This window comes from Camelus bactrianus, chromosome 4 (assembly GCF_048773025.1).
Source record: "Camelus bactrianus isolate YW-2024 breed Bactrian camel chromosome 4, ASM4877302v1, whole genome shotgun sequence".
Lineage (NCBI taxonomy): Eukaryota > Metazoa > Chordata > Mammalia > Artiodactyla > Camelidae > Camelus > Camelus bactrianus.
This window is the reverse complement of record NC_133542.1, coordinates 81,992,650-82,005,315: the sequence shown is the minus strand read 5'-3', so window position 1 is coordinate 82,005,315 and position 12,666 is coordinate 81,992,650.

The following is a 12,666-nucleotide window of genomic DNA, read 5'->3' as shown; positions in this document are numbered from 1 at the left end:
CCTTCAACTAGCTTGTTGGGAACACAAAGATTCTTTTCAGTTGCAAACTCCACTCCATACATATATATGGGGAGGTACTAGCTCCAACTCGGTTTTGCAGTGAAAACTGCAGGAACTTCAAACCGGCACTAGGAAACAGACTGAGAAACCAGAGTAAAATTTTCCCCTGCAACCCGTTCCCTTTGTGCTAGATGAACGAACGTCTCTCCACATGTTCAGTTCTGAGAGATAAGTGTGAGTGAGAGCCGTCCTTCAACTAGCTTGTTTGGAACACAAAGTTTTTTTCAGTTGCAATCTCCAATCCATACATATATATGGGGAGGTACTAGCTCCAACTCGGTTTTACAGTGAAAACTGCAGGAACTTCAAACCGGCTCTAGGAAACAAACTAAGAAACCAGAGTAAAAGTAACTCCTGCAAACCGTTCCCTTTGTGCTAGATGAACGAACGTCTCTCCACATGTTCAGTTCTGAGAGATAAGTGTGAGTGAGAGCCGTCCTTCAACTAGCTTGTTTGGAACACAAAGTTTTTTTCAGTTGCAATCTCCAATCCATACATATATATGGGGAGGTACTAGCTCCAACTCGGTTTTACAGTGAAAACTGCAGGAACTTCAAACCGGCTCTAGGAAACAAACTAAGAAACCAGAGTAAAAGTTTCTCCTGCAACCCGTTCCCTTTCTGCTAGATGAACGAACGTCTCTCCACATGCTCAGTTCTGAGAGATAAGTGTGTGTGAAAGCCGTTTTTTACCTAGCTTGTTGGGAAAACAAAGTTTCTTTTCAGTTGCAAACTCCAATCCAAATATATATATGGAGAGGAACTAGCTCCAACTCGGTTTTACAGTGAAAACTGAAGGAAATTCCAACCGGCACTAGGAAACAGAGTGAGAAACCTGAAAAAAATTTTCTACTTCCACCCGTTCACTTGGTGCTAGATGAACGAACGTCTCTACACATGCTCAGTTCTGAGAGATAAGTGTGTGTGAGGGCCGTCCTTCACCTAGCTTGTTGGGAACACAAAGTTGCTTTTCAGTTGCAAACTCCACTCCATACATATATATGGGGAGGTACTAGAACCAACTCTGTTTTACAGTGAAAAATGCAGGAACTTCAACCCGGCAGTAGGAAACATACTGAGAAACCAGAGTAAAAGTTTCTCCTGCAACCAGTTCCCTTTGTGCTAGATGAACGAACGTGTCTCCACATGCTCAGTTCTGAGAGATATGTGTGTCTGAAAGCCGTCCTTCACATAGCTTGTTGGGAACACAAAGTTTCTTTTCAGTTGGAAACTCCACTCCATTCATAGATATGGGGAAGTACTAGCTCCAACTCGGTTTTACAGTGAAAACTGCAGGAACTTCAAACCGGCACTAGGAAACAGACTGAAAAACCAGAGTAAAATTTTCTCCTGCAAACCTTTCCCGTTGTGCTAGATGAACGAACGTCTCTCCACATGCTCAGTTCTGAGAGATAAGTGTGTGTGAAAGCCGTTCTTCACCTAGTTTGTAGGGAACACAAAGTTTCTTTTCAGTTGGAAACTCCACTACATACATATATATGGGGACGTACGAGCTCCAACTCGGTTTTATAGTGAAAACTGCAGGAACATCAAACCGGCACTAAGAAACAGAATGAGAATCCAGAGTAAAATTTTCTAATTCAATCCGTTCCCTTCGTGGTAGATGAACGAAATTCTCTCCACATGCTCAGTTCTGAGAGATAATTGTGTGTGAGAGCCGTCCTTCAACTAGCTTTTAGGGAACACAAAGTTTCTTTTCAGTTGCAAACTACAATCCATACATATATATGGGGAGGTACAAGAACCAACTCGGTTTTACAGTGAAAACTACAGGAAATTCAACACGGCACTACGAATCAGACTGAGAAACCAGAGTAAAAGTTTCCCTGCAACCTGTTCCCTTTGTGCTAGATAAACGAACGTCTCTCCTCATGCTCAGTTCTGAGAGATAAGTGTGTGTGAAAGCCGTCATTCACCTAGCTTGTTGGGAACACAAAGTTTCTTTTCAGTTGCAAACTCCACTCCATACATATATATGGAGAGGTACTAGTTCCAACTCGTTTTACAGTGAAAACTGCAGGAACTTCAAACCAGCAGTAGGAAACAGACTGAGAAACCAGAGAAAAAGTTTCTCCTGCAACCCGTTCCCTTTGTGCTAGATGAACGAACGTCTCTCCACATGCTCAGTTCTGAGAGGTAAGTGTGTGTAAGAGCCGTCCTTCACATAGCTTGTTGGGAACACAAAGTTTCTTTTCAGTTGCAAACTCCATTCCATACATATATATGGGGACGTACGAGCTCCAACTCGGTTTTATATTGAAAACTGCAGGAACTTCAAACCGGCACTAAGAAACAGAATGAGAAACCAGAGTAAAATTTTCTAATTCAACCCGTTCCCTTCGTGGTAGATGAACGAACTTCTCTCCACATGCTCAGTTCTGAGAGATAATTGTGTGTGAGAGCCGTCCTTCAACTAGCTTTTAGGGAACACAAAGTTTCTTTTCAGTTGCAAACTACAATCCATACATATATATGGGGAGGTACTGGAACCAACTCGGTTTTACAGTGAAAACTACAGGAAATTCAACACGGCACTACGAAACAGACTGAGAAACCAGAGTAAAAGTTTCCCTGCAACCTGTTCCCTTTGTGCTAGATAAACGAACGTCTCTCCTCATGCTCAGTTCTGAGAGATAAGTGTGTGTGAAAGCCGTCATTCACCTAGGTTGTTGGGAACACAAAGTTTCTTTTCAGTTGCAAACTCCACTCCATACATATATATGGGGATGTACTAGCTCCAACACGGATTACAGTGAAAACTGCTGGAACTTCAAACCGGCACTAGGAAACAGACAGAGAAACCAGAGTAAAAGTTTCTCCTGCAACCTGTTCCCTTTGTGCTAGATGAACGAAAGTCTCTCCACATGCTCAGTTCTGAGAGATGAGTGTGTGTGAAAGCCGTCCTTCAACTAGCTTGTTGGGAACACAAAGATTCTTTTCAGTTGCAAACTCCACTCCATACATATATATGGGGAGGTACTAGCTCCAACTCGGTTTTGCAGTGAAAACTGCAGGAACTTCAAACCGGCACTAGGAAACAGACTGAGAAACCAGAGTAAAATTTTCCCCTGCAACCCGTTCCCTTTGTGCTAGATGAACGAACGTCTCTCCACATGTTCAGTTCTGAGAGATAAGTGTGAGTGAGAGCCGTCCTTCAACTAGCTTGTTTGGAACACAAAGTTTTTTTCAGTTGCAATCTCCAATCCATACATATATATGGGGAGGTACTAGCTCCAACTCGGTTTTACAGTGAAAACTGCAGGAACTTCAAACCGGCTCTAGGAAACAAACTAAGAAACCAGAGTAAAAGTAACTCCTGCAACCCGTTCCCTTTGTGCTAGATGAACGAACGTCTCTCCACATGCTCAGTTCTGAGAGATAATTGCGTGTGAAAGCTGTCTTCACCTAGCTTGTTGGGAAAACAAAGTTTCTTTTCACTTGCAAACTCCACTCCATACATATTTATGGGGAGGTACTAGCTCCAACAGGGTTTTACAGTGAAAACTACAGGAACTTCAAACCGGCAGTAGGAAACAGTCTGAGAAACCAGAGTAAAAGTTTCTCCTGCAACCCGTTCCCTTTGTGCTAGATGAACGAACGTCTCTCCACATGCTCAGTTCTGAGAGATAAGTGTGTGTGAAAGCCGTCCTTCACCTAGCTTGTTGGGAACACAAAGTTTCTTTTCAGTTGCAAACTCCACTCCATACATATATATATGGAGGTAATAGCTCCAACTCTTTTTTACAGTGAAAACTGCAGGAACTTCAAACCGGCACTACGAAATAGTGTGAGAAACCAGAGTAAAAGTTTCTCCTGCTACCCGTTCCCTTTTTGCTAGATGAACGAACGTCTCTCCACATGCTCAGTTCTGAGAGATAATTGCGTGGAAAGCCGTCCTTCATCTAGCTTGTTGGGAACACAAAGTTTCTTTTCAGTTGCAAACTCCACTCCCCACATATATATGGGCAGGTACTAGCTCCAACTCGGATTTAGGTGAAAACTGCAGGAACTTCAAACCGGCACTAGGAAACAGACTGAGAAACCAGAGTAAAAGTTTTTCCTGCAACCCGTTCCCTTGGTGCTAGATGAACGTACGTCTCTCCACATGCTCAGTTCTGAGAGATATGTGTGTCTGAAAGCCGTCCTTCACATAGCTTGTTGGGAACACAAAGTTTCTTTTCAGTTGGAAACTCCACTCCATTCATAGATATGGGGAAGTACTAGCTCCAACTCGGTTTTACAGTGAAAACTGCAGGAACTTCAAACCGGCACTAGGAAACAGACTGAAAAACCAGAGTAAAATTTTCTCCTGCAAACCGTTCCCGTTGTGCTAGATGAACGAACGTCTCTCCACATGCTCCGTTCTGAGAGATAAGTGTGTGTGAAAGCCGTTCTTCACCTAGTTTGTAGGGAACACAAAGTTTCTTTTCAGTTGGAAACTCCACTCCATACATATATATGGGGACGTACGAGCTCCAACTCGGTTTTACAGTGAAAACTGCAGGAACTTCAAACCGTCACTAGGAAACAGACTGAGAAACCAGAGAAAAAGTTTCTCCTGCAACCCGTTCCCTTTTTGCTAGATGAACGAACGTCTATCCACATGCTCAGTTCTGAGAGATAAGTGTGTGTGAGAGCCGTCATTCACCTAGCTTGTTTGGAACACAAAGTTTCTTTTCAGTTGCAAACCCCACTCCATACATATATATGGGGAGGTATTAGTTCCAACTCGTTTTACAGTGAAAACTGCAGGAACTTCAAACCAGCAGTAGGAAACAGACTGAGAAACCAGAGTAAAATTTCTCCTGCAACCCGTTCCCTTTGTGCTAGATGAACGAACGTCTCTCCACATGCTCAGTTCTGAGAGGTAAGTGTGTGTGAGAGCCATTCTTCACATAGCTTGTTGGGAACACAAAGTTTCTTTTCAGTTGCAAACTCCACTCCATACATATATATGGGGACGTACGAGCTCCAACTCGGTTTTATAGTGAAAACTGCAGGAACTTCAAACCGGCACTAGGAAACAGAATGAGAAACCAGAGTAAAATTTTCTAATTCAACCCGTTCACTTTGTTTTAGATGAACGAACTTCTCTCCACATGCTCAGTTCTGAGAGATAAGTGTGTGTGAGAGCCGTCCTTCACCTAGCTTGTTGGGAACACAAAGTTTCTTTTCAGTTGCAAACTACAATCCATACATATATATGGGGAAGTACTAGAACCAACTCGGTTTTACAGTGAAAACTACAGGAAATTCAACCAGGCGCTAGGAAACAGACTGAGAAACCAGAGTAAAAGTTTCCCTGCAACCTGTTCCCTTTGTGCTAGATAAAAGAACGTCTCTCCTCATGCTCAGTTCTGAGAGATAAGTGTGTGTGAAAGCCGTCTTTCACCTAGCTTGTTGGGAACACAAATTTTCTTTTCAGTTGCAAACTCCACTCCATACATATATATGGGGACGTACGAGCTCCTACTCGGTTTTACAGTGAAAACAGCAGGAACTTCAAAACGACACTTGGAAACAGACTGAGAAACCAGAGTAAAATTTTCTAATGCCACCCGTTCCCTTTGTGCTAGATGAACGAACTTCTCTACACATGCTCAGTTATGAGAGATAAGTGTGTGTGAGAGACGTCCTTCACCTAGCTTGTTGGGAACACAAAGTTTCTTTTCAGTTGCAAACTCCACACCATAAATATATATGGGGATGTACTAGCTCCAACTCGGTTTTACAGTGAAAACTGCAGGAACTTCAAACCGGTACTAGGAAACAGACTGAGAAACCAGAAAAAAATTTTCTCCAGCAACCAGTTCATTTTGTGCTAGATGAACGAAAGTCTCTCCACATGCTCAGTTCTGGGACATAAGTGTGTGTGAGAGCCGTCCTTTACCTAGCTTGTTGGGAACACAAAGTTTCTTTTCAGTTGCAAATTCCACTCCATACATATATATGGGGAGGTACTAGCTCCAACTCGGTTTTACAGTGAAAACTGCAGGAACTTCAAACCGGCACTAGGAAACAGACTGAGAATCCAGAGTAAAATTTCTCCTGCAACCCGTTCCCCTTGTGCTAGATGAATGAAGGTCTCTCCACATGCTCAGTTCTGAGAAATAAGTGTGTGTGAAAGCCGTCCTTCACCTAGCTTGTTGGGATCACAAAGTTTCTTTTCAGTTGGAAACTCCACACCATACATATATATGGGGAGGTACTACCTCCAACTCGGTTTTACAGTGAAAACTGCAGGAACTTCAAACCGGCACTAGGAAACAGACTGAGAAACTAGAGTAAATGTTTCTCCTGCAACCCGTTCCCTTTGTGCTTGATGAACGAAATTCTCTCCACATGCTCAGTTCTGAGAGATAATTGTGTGTCAGAGCCGTCCTTCCCCTAGCTTGTTGGGAACACAAAGTTTCTTTTCAGTTGCAAACTCCACTCCATACATATATATGGGGAGGTACTAGCTCCAACTCGGTTTTAGAGTGAAAACTGCAGGAACTTCAAACCGGCACTAGGAAACAGACTGAGAAACCAGAAAAATATATTCTCCTGCAAGCCGTTCATTTTGTGCTAGATGAACGAACGTCTCTCCACATGCTCCGTTCTGAGAGAAAAGTGTGTGTGAAAGCCGTAATTCACCTATCTTGTTGGGAACACAAAGTTTCTTTTCAGTTGCAAACTCCACTCCATACATATATATGGGGAGGTAATAGCTCCAAATCGATTTTACAGTGAAAAATGCAGGAAATTCAAACCGGCACAAGGAAAGAGTCTGAGAAACCAGAGTAAATGTTTCTACTGCAACCCGTTCACTTTGTGCTAGATGAACGAACGTCTCTCCACATGCTCAGTACTGAGAGATAAGTGTGTGTGAAAGCCGACCTTCACCTAGCTTGTTGGGAACAAAAAGTTTCTTTTCAGTTGCAAAATCTAATCCATACATATATATGGGGAGGTACTAGCTCCAACTCGGTTTTATAGTGAAAACTGCAGGAATTTCATACCGGCACTTGGAAACATACTGAGAAACCAGAAAAAATTTTCCGCAGCAACCCGTTCATTTTATGCTAGATGAACGAACGTCTCTCCACATGCTCAGTTCTCAGAGAAATGTGTGTGTGAAAGCCGTCCTTCACCTAGCTTGTTGGGAACACAAAGTTTCTTTTCAGTTGCAAACTCCACTCCATACATATATATGGGCAGATACTAGCCCCAACTCGATTTTAAAGTGAAAACTGAAGGAAATTCAAACCGGCACTTGGAAACAAACTGAGAAACCAGAGTAAAAGTTTCTCCTGCCACCCTTTCCCTTTGTGCTAGATGAACGAAAGTCTCTCCACATGCTCAGTTCTGAGAGATGAGTGTGTTCAAGCCGACCTTCTCCTAGCTTGTTGGGAACACAAAGTTTCTTTTCAGTTGCAAACTCCACTCCATACATATATATGGGGACGTACGAGCTCCAACTCGGTTTTACAGTGAAAACTGCAGGAACTTCAAACCGGCACTAGGAAACAGACTGAGAAACCAGAGTAAAATTTTCTCCTGCAACCCGTTCCCTTTGTGCTAGATGAACGAACTTTTCTCCACATGCTCAGTTCTGAGTGATAAGTGTGTGTGAGATCCGTCCTTCAACTAGCTTGTTGTGAACACAAAGTTTCTTTTCAGTTGCAAACTCCACTCCATACATATATATGGGGAGGTACTAGCTCCAACTCGGTTTTACAGTGAAAACTGCATTAACTTCAACTCGGCAGTAGGAAACAGAATGAGAAACCAGAGTAATACTTTCTCCTGCAACCCGTTCCATTTGGGCTAGATGAACGAAAGTCTGTCCACATGCTAATTTCTGGGAGATAAGTATATGTGAGAGCCGTACTTCACCTAGCTTGTTGGGAACACAAAGTTTCTTTTCACTTGCAAACTCCACTCCATACATATTTATGGGGAGGTACTAGCTCCAACACAGTTTTACAGTGAAAACTACAGGAAATTCAAACCGGCAGTAGGAAAAAGACTGAGAAACCAGAGTAAAAGTTTCTCCTGCAAACCGTTCCATTAGTGCTAGACGAACGAACGTCTCTCCACATGCTCAGTTCTGAGAGATAATTGCGTGGAAAGCCGTCCTTCACTTAGCTGTTGGGAACACAAAGTTTCTTTTCAGTTGCAAACTCCACTCCACACATATATATGGGGAGGTACTAGCTCCAACTCGGTTTTGCAGTGAAAACTGCAGGAACTTCAAACCGACACTAGGAAACAGACTGAGAAACCAGAGTAAAAGTTTCTCCTGCAACCCGTTCCCTTTGTGCTAGATGAACGAACGTCTCTCCACATGCTCAGTTTTGAGAGATAAGTGTGTGTGAAAGCCGTCCTTCACCTAGCTTGTTGGGAACACAAAGTTTTTTTTCAGTTGCAAACTCCACTCCATACATATATATGGGGACGTACGAGCTCCAACTCGGTATTACAGTGAAAACTGCAGGAACTTGAAACCAGCACTAGGAAACAAACTAAGAAACCAGAGTAAAAGTTTCTCCTGACACCCGTTCCCTTTGTGCTAGATGAACGAACGTCTCTCCACATGCTCAGTTCTGAGAGATAAGTGTGTGTTAAAGCCGTCCTTCACCTAGCTTGCTGGGAACACAAATTTTCTTTTCAGTTGCAAACTCCACTCCATACATATATATGGGGTCGTACGAGCTCCAACTCGGTTTTACAGTGAAAACAGCAGGAACTTCAAACAGACACTTGGAAACAGACTGAGAAACCAGAGTAAAATTTTCTAATGCCATCCGTTCCCTTTGTGCTAGATGAACGAACTTCTCTACACATGCTCAGTTCTGAGAGTTATGTGTGTGTGAGAGCCTTCCTTCAATGAGCTTGTTGGGAACTCAAAGTTTCTTTTCAGTTGCAAACTCCACTCCATACATATACATGGGGACGTACGAGCTCCAACTCGGTATTACAGTGAAAACTGCAGGAAATTCAAACCGGCACTAGGAAACAGTCTGAGAAACCAGAGTAAAATTTTCTCCTGCAACCCGTTCCCTTTGTGCTAGATGAACGAACGTCTCTCCACATGCTCAGTTCTGAGAGGTAAGTGTGTGTGAGAGCCGTCCTTCACATAGCTTGTTGGGAACACAAATTTTCTTTTCAGTTGCAAACTCCACTCCATACATATATATGGGGACGTACGAGCTCCAACTCGGTTTTATAGTGAAAACTGCAGGAACTTCAAACCGGCACTAGGAAACAGAATGAGAAACCAGAGTAAAAGTTTCTAATTCAACCCGTTCACTTTGTGGTAGATGAACGAACGTCTCTCCACATGCTCAGTTCTGAGAGATAAGTGTGTGTGAGAGCCGTCCTTCAACTAGTTTTTAGGGAACACAAATTTCTTTTCAGTTGCAAACTCCACTCCATACATATATATGGGGAGGTACTAGAACCAACTCGGTTTTACAGTGAAAACTACAGGAAATTCAACCCGGCAGAAGGAAACAGACTGAGAAACCAGAGTAAAAGTTTCCCTGCAACCCGTTCCCTTTGTGCTAGATAAACGAACGTCTCTCCTCATGCTCAGTTCTGAGAGATAAGTGTGTGTGAAAGCCGTCTTTCACCCAGCTTGTTGGGAACACAAAGTTTCTTTTCAGTTGCAAACTCCAATCCATACATATATATGGGGACGTACGAGCTCCAACTCTGTTTTACAGTGAAAAATGCAGGAACTTCAAACCGGCAGTAGGAAACATACTGAGAAACCAGAGTAAAAGTTTCTCCTGCAACCCGTTCCCTTTGTGCTAGATGAACGAACGTCTCTCCACATGCTCAGTTCTGAGAGATATTTGCGTGTGAAAGCCGTCTTCACCTAGCTTGTTGGGAAAACAAAGATTCTTTTCACTTGCAAACTCCACTCCATACATATTTATGGGGAGGTACTAGCTCCAACACGGTTCTACAGTGAAAACTACAGGAACTTCAAAACAGCAGTAGGAATCAGACTGAGAAACCAGAGTAAAAGTTTCTCCTGCAACCCGTTCCCTTTGTGCTAGATGAACGAACGTCTCTCCACATGCTCAGTTCTGAGAGATAAGTGTGTGTGAGAGCCGTCTTTCACATAGCTTGTTGGGAACACAAATTTTCTTTTCAGTTGCAAACTCCACTCCATACATATATATGGGGACGTACGAGCTCCAACTCGGTTTTATAGTGAAAACTGCAGGAACTTCAAACCGGCACTAGGAAACAGAATGAGAAACCAGAGTAAAATTTTCTAATTCAACCCGTTCCCTTCGTGATAGATGAACGAACTTCTCTCCACATGCTCAGTTCTGAGAGATAAGTGTGTGTGAAAGCCGTCTTTCACCTAGCTTGTTGGGAACACAAAGTTTCTTTTCAGTTGCAAACTCCACTCCATACATATATATGGGGAGGTACTAGCTCCAACTCGGTTTTGCAGTGAAAACTGCAGGAACTTCAAACTGGCACTAGGAAATAGACTGAGAAACCAGAGTAAAAGTTTCTCCTGCAACCCGTTCCCTTTGTGCTAGATGAACGAACGTCTCTCCACATGTTCAGTTCTGAGAGATAAGTGTGAGTGAGAGCCGTCCTTCAACTAGCTTGTTTGGAACACAAAGTTTTTTCAGTTGCAATCTCCAATCCATACATATATATGGGGAGGTACTAGCTCCAACTCGGTTTTACAGTGAAAACTGCAGGAATTTCAAACCGGCTCTAGGAAACAAACTAAGAAACCAGAGTAAAAGTTTCTCCTGCAACCCGTTCCCTTTGTGCTAGATGAACGAACGTCTCTCCACATGCTCACTTCTGAGAGATAAGTGTGTGTGAGAGCCGTCCTTCACCTAGCTTCTTGGGAACACAAATTTTCTTTTCAGTTGCAAACTCCACTCCATACATATATATGGGGACGTACGAGCTCCAACTCGGTTTTACAGTGAAAACAGCAGGAACTTCAAACAGACACTTGGAAACAGACTGAGAAACCAGAGTAAAATTTTCTAATGCCATCCGTTCCCTTTGTGCTAGATGAACGAACTTCTCTACACATGCTCAGTTCTGAGAGATATGTGTGTGTGAGAGCCTTCCTTCAATGAGCTTGTTGGGAACTCAAAGTTTCTTTTCAGTTGCAAACTCCACTCCATACATATATATGGGGACGTACGAGCTCCAACTCGGTATTACAGTGAAAACTGCAGGAAATTCAAACCGGCACTAGGAAACAGTCTGAGAAACCAGAGTTAAATTTTCTCCTGCAACCCGTTCCCTTTGTGCTAGATGAACGAACGTCTCTCCACATGCTCAGTTCTGAGAGGTAAGTGTGTGTGAGAGCCGTCCTTCACATAGCTTGTTGGGAACACAAATTTTCTTTTCAGTTGCAAACTCCACTCCATACATATATATGGGGACGTACGAGCTCCAACTCGGTTTTATAGTGAAAACTGCAGGAACTTCAAACCGGCACTAGGAAACAGAATGAGAAACCAGAGTAAAATTTTCTAATTCAACCCGTTCACTTTGTGGTAGATGAACGAACGTCTCTCCACATGCTCAGTTCTGAGAGATAAGTGTGTGTGAGAGCCGTCCTTCAACTAGCTTTTAGGGAACACAAATTTCTTTTCAGTTGCAAACTCCACTCCATACATATATATGGGGAGGTACTAGAGCCAACTCGGTTTTACAGTGAAAACTACAGGAAATTCAACACGGCACAAGGATACAGACTGAGAAACCAGAGTAAAAGTTTCCCTGCAACCCGTTCCCTTTGTGCTAGATAAACGAACGTCTCTCCTCATGCTCAGTTCTGAGAGATAAGTGTGTGTGAAAGCCGTCTTTCACCTAGCTTGTTGGGAACACAAAGTTTCTTTTCAGTTGCAAACTCCAATCCATACATATATATGGGGAGGTACAAACTCCAACACGGTTTTACAGTGAAAATTGCAGGAAATTCAAACCGGCACTAGGAAAAAGTCTGAGAAACCAGAGTAAAAGTTTCTCCTGCAATCCGTTCCCTTTGTGCTAGATGAACGAACGTTTCTCCACATGCTCAGTTCTGAGAGATAAGTGCGTGTGAAAGCCGTACTTCACCTAACTTTTTGGGAACACAAAGTTTCTTTTCAGTTGCAAACTCCACTCCATACATATATATGGGGATGTACTAGCTCCAACACGGATTACAGTGAAAACTGCAGGAACTTCAAACCGGCTCTAGGAAACAAACTAAGAAACCAGAGTAAAAGTTTCTCCTGCAACCCGTTCCCTTTGTGCTAGATGAACGAACTTCTCTACACATGCTCAGTTCTGAGAGATAAGTGTGTGTGAGAGCCTTCCTTCAATGAGCTTGTTGGGAACTCAAAGTTTCTTTTCAGTTTCAAACTCCACTCCATACATATATATGGGGCGTACGAGCTCCAACTCGGTATTACAGTGAAAACTGCAGGAAATTCAAACCGGCACTAGGAAACAGACTGAGAAACCAGAGTAAAAGTTTCTCCTGCAACCCGTTCCCTTTGTGCTAGATGAACGAACGTCTCTCCACATGCTCAGTTCTGAGAGATAAGTGTGTGTGAAA